Genomic DNA, 5,185 nt, shown 5'->3' with positions numbered 1-5,185 from the left:
CTCATCTTCTCTCTCTCTCTCTCTCTCTCTCTCTCAGTTTCTCTCTCTCTCTCACACACACACAGATGCACACACACCCCTAAACAAGTGCTTTCCCTGACTCATTTTGAGCAAGGTGAGTTGTCACATTTTCCTAATGTTCTTTTTCTTGTGGGATTTTTTTCACTGATGCACCGGCTGCCTCTTTGTTTTTAAGGAGGGATACAAGCTTGCAAAAGTCCTCAGTTTAAAAAGCACGTTGTGAAATATTTTTCTTAAAAAGAGAAAAAAAAGTTCTTTTTCTGAGATCAATTAAACGACTTCTACTAATTAATAGAAAGACTTGGATTTTATATTTTCTGTTTCCATCAGGATTAGATTAGGCTGGCTCATGGATAGGACCATGTTGTTACATCCAGGTAAATGCCCCAGATTCAATTCTAAATCTAAGCTTAAATGCATATTGAATGTACATCTTTGGATGGATTTGCTCTTGTTCCCAGTCACTGGAAGACGAAATGTGCTCCCCAACCAATTCAGAATCATTTACGAATTCAACCCTTCTATTTTCTCCTTTCTTCCTTCTTTCTGCCCTTCTTCCCTCCTCACCACTTTAGGGCTTACAGAAATCATATTTGTAGACAAGAGAAGAACTCTGTTGGTATATGAGGGAGTAATTTAATTATGCAAAACAGGAAGATGCTCTTTGCATTTGGTCTTCTGGGCTTGAAACAATGTCATTAATCAGACTCTCATAAGAGTTATTTCAGATTTCTCAAAACATCAGCTTTCCTGGCTTTGTTCCTCACATAAGTTCTAAACCCTTTTACTTCCTACCTTGTATTCAGCAAGTAATGATTAGGAACTGTTGAAGTCTTTACATTATCTTAGTAATGTGCCAATTAAAGAAGGTGTTTTATCCCGATTACAAAGATTTGTCTGAGGTGGCCACCACTTTGTTAAGGCTGTTTTGTGGACATCTTCATAATTAATGGAAAAATCATTAGGAATTCAGTCTTTATTAACCCCTATAGCTGCAGGGGCCCATTTCATCTTAATTGCATTCATTTGGCACTGGCAGTATTATACAGCATAATCACTAATAAATGATCTTTTAATTTGTACCAATCAACGGAGCTTGCTTTCATGCCAATATTCCTGTTTCTTTGATGTTGACCTGTCTTGATTTTTGATCATTTGGGTTTAAGATGATTTACTGGAAAATCAATATCAATACCAGAACTGCTTGTATTCATACGTCTGTGGTTAGGTTCTATTTGAGTGTATGTTGATTGAAATAAGTAGTGCTTGATTACCCATTCAGATGAGGGGGGAGAAGAGCATAATGAAGTTGGGAAATCTGGTACTGTATTCTTATTCAAAGGAAAATAATTAGAAACTGTAGGGAAACTGAAGATTCGGGAGAGCAGTAGAGGTAACACTTCAGATGCCACTAATTAAGCAACTTTGTCCGCCATCTCCTAAAGGCCTTCACCAATAGCGTAATATGCTATTACCCATTAGCAAGGCCAATGGGGGCTTTGGTTACACTTGTTAATGGGAAACCCCGAGACAGTTTCTCTCATTATCCCCCTGTCAGCACTGTCTCTGCAGTGTAAAGTGGTCGTCATTGTTCTGTGGGTCAGCTAACCAGAAACCAAGCTACTGTAAAGAAACATTCTGCAGCTAATTGAAAATGACTGAAAAAAATCCCCTTATCATCCAGTCACCTCTCTTTATTTGTGGAACAATGGAACATATATGGACTACGTGGGGAAAAACGAAAGTTCAGGCTATGACATTGAATTTTTCCTGACTAATACAACTACAAAGAAGTCTTTGAAGATAATTCCAGGGGAAAAATCCACTCACTTTTTTAAAAGATAATGACAGTCAGACAGAATTTAGTGTAGAATATTGCATTTGCTGTTCTGAAGAATACTTTATGTTTATATGATTCCCTTCACTAGAGGAACTCAAAGCTTTTCCCATGGAACTGCTGAAATCCTCATTATCCTAATGAGCGAATGGCACAAAACTGGAAAAACCACAAGGAACCTGAAGCTTCATCACATATTCTAAGCTGGGCTGTTTGCCTGGACTCTTAAATACAATTTAGTGTAAGGTATATCACTTTAAGTAACTCAAAACCTGGAAATACAAATTTGTAGGAGAAAAGCCACATCAGGTCTTTTGTACATGAAGGAAAGAGGAAAGAAGATGGAATGGAATAATTCCTATGTTTAGAGTATTCTTGGCTTTGCAAATGATTCAATTTACTGTTATTTTCCTTAAATTGTAGGTTTCCAGAGTACATTTAAAATATGATTCAAACGAATAGTCAAAGTGATAGACAAAATGTGATGATCACATGTCTTAAACAAGGAATGCTTAATTCGGGTATCTTAATTTGGGAATGGAAGTTGTCTATTCCATCATCTCCAGGAAGATGCAGCAATGCTCCGTGTAACAGCAGGCCTGAACAACTGAGCTCTTATCATTCATTCAACACTACCTTCAACCAGCATTTACTGGCAATTGCTCTGTTTCAGGCAAGGTTACCAGGCACTGGAGATACAAAATGAATTAGATATGACACTTCACCTTAATGAATCCCCAATCTAGGAGAGGAAATAATGACAAAAATTTATAATTATATTACAGTGTAGTAACTGAAACAAACTACATACAGCAAACTATAGGTAGTAAAACCATACACAGAGGCAAGATAATTAAGACAACCTGGGGGGGTAGGAAAAGTTTCTATGAAGAAGTGACATACCAGCTGAGTTTTGAATGATGCACAAAGGTGGTGGGAGCGGGGAGTAGTTGTCTTTGAGCACATTTCACAGGCTTGATGAGCAAAGAAGAGAAGCAGTAAATGACATGTCATAAGCAGAGTAGCACAAACAAGCCATTCAATGAGGCAGGGACTAGAGAAAAAAGAGGTTGGAGAGGTAGACAGACACAAGTTTCCTGTCTCCTCTGAATTTATCCTATAAGATATGAGAAACAGAGGAGTCACCTTTGAATGTAGATAGATCACTCTGGCCAAATGGAGGACAGATGTTCTGAGGAAAGGACCAGAGATAAGACTATTACTAGTCAGCCTCCTGTTTCAGTAATCCAGACAAGAGATGAAACGAGCTTGAATTGAACGGTAAATGCAGGAGACATCAGTTTACAATGTGAAACTGTTCAAGCTAAGTGTGATTAAGATCCTTGGGGAGGGTGTCCGAAGTAAAAAGACGAGTGTGCTAAGGATGGAACTGGGGCAACAAAGTCTTACAGGTAAGGAAAGAAAAGGAATTCACAAAGGAGTCAGAGAAGGACAATTGGAGAGAGAAGAAAAACCATGGGTGTGAGGTACCATAAATTCCAGGGAGATTAAAGACTTTCAACATAGAACAAATAACCAATCAGGTAAAAAAATGAAGGGAAAACTACATTCAAGTAAAGTCTTTAGAATATTTATTGCATTTAGTTTCAGGGTATATTAGTAACTTAATGAGAATAATTTTATAGGAGTTGAGAGGGTAAGACCTAAAGTTATGGCAGCAAAGAGATGGGAATGGTGGGTGTGGGTGGACAAGTCTTCAAAGAAATTTATGAAAAACAGAAGGTCAAGCTCAGCCAGTAGCTAGTTATGAATCAAGGGAACACTTTCTAGGATGAGAGACTTGAACGTGTTTTCAGGCTGAGGAAAAGGCTCTGACAATCCAATACCGAAGGGCTGAAGATAAAGCTAAGAGTAGGAATAAAAAGAAACTGAGGTGCTTGGGAGAGAGCAGTTCAAAGGATAACATAAGTACCCATCCATAATGGGTGGAAAAAGAAATAGGCCAGAGTGGATAAAATGGATAGATTAAGAAGGTTTCTGTACGATCAAATTGCTGGTGAAAGTAACAAAGAGAAAGATCTGAAAGGATGGGAATTATCATTAGGGAGCCAGATCCTTTCCAGACCTTTGAGACTGGTCTGCTAAGTTCCTGGTAATGAAAGGTTGGTTTGTAGACTTAAAAGGAATTTAGATTAACTAGGCAAGTCCAAATTTCTTGACTTCACCCAGGCTCATTGAGATCCCCTGAGATCTAAATCTCTAGAAGTTTCTAGACTGAATGGACCCCTCACATTTGGGGCATCAAAGGTAACTAAGGACCAATTACTCTAGATCATCACATTCTACACTGTCTTCTAACTTCCTGAGATGTCAATAAGCAGTTGTAATCCCACCTCCTCAAGGAAAAAAAAGTGTGGAAAAGTTTTAGAAACACCGGGTTCAACTCAATTAGCAGGCATTTATTTTTTACTGAAAAACTTCCCAGGGCCTTTAATAAGCTCATGAGCATTGTGGTTCTCCAAGAGGAGAGTATAGTCTGTAGTTTCCAAGATTTATTTCATGAGAACACATTTCGATCCACAGAATTCATTTAACTGGTTGCAGAGCTAGTGGGAAACAACACACAGGGCTTTCATTGAAAGATAACATCTTTGATTTTAAATGCTGGATTCTTTCAATTTAGCTTTAAAGTTCAATTCGAGTTAGTGAAGTAGAGCAAGTTAGTTAAGATAACTATAGTCATGTTTCTTCATTTTGCCAGCATGTTGATTTCATTAAGTGTTCATCACATATGAGCTGTGATGGTTGCTGAGAGGTCGCAAGGACATTGAGTTGCTCCTGGGTGCCAGGTTCTGGTCTAGGAGGAAGGGAAAGTGGGAAGAGCATGGTCTGTACACTCAGGGAGTGCTTACACACTTCTCCTCTCAGGATACATGCCTTCTGTCCAGCTCACGTCAGGAGTTTTACCATAATATTCCTTCTTGTGAAATCTTTTTTTCTGCACATATATACTTCCCGGCATGGATGAGACTTCCGTGTGTTCTGCACCTGTTTTCTTTTAATTGACATTTATGTTCTCCTGGTCCTGAAAATAGCAGTTCATGTTGCTATTATCTGTGCCATTTAAAATATTAAATACTTCAACTAACTCTACTCAGGTGATTTTTTTTTTCTAGACCTCACACTTTCAGGTTCCAATCGGTCCTAGACTTCCTGTCTTCAACCTTGCCACGTTTTCAAGCTCAGCAATATCTCCTGCAATTTCTTTAGTTTGACACGGTCTCTGAAGAGCACCATCGACTCATGGTCTCACAGTTTTTTATGTGTGCTCTAATTATCTAGGTGTGCTTGTCTTTGAAATCACTT

The sequence above is a fragment of the Balaenoptera acutorostrata genome, chromosome 14 (genome assembly GCF_949987535.1).
Source record: "Balaenoptera acutorostrata chromosome 14, mBalAcu1.1, whole genome shotgun sequence".
Classification (NCBI taxonomy): Eukaryota; Metazoa; Chordata; class Mammalia; order Artiodactyla; family Balaenopteridae; genus Balaenoptera; species Balaenoptera acutorostrata.
The sequence above is the reverse complement of the archived record's forward strand: the minus strand, read 5'-3'. Positions refer to the sequence as shown.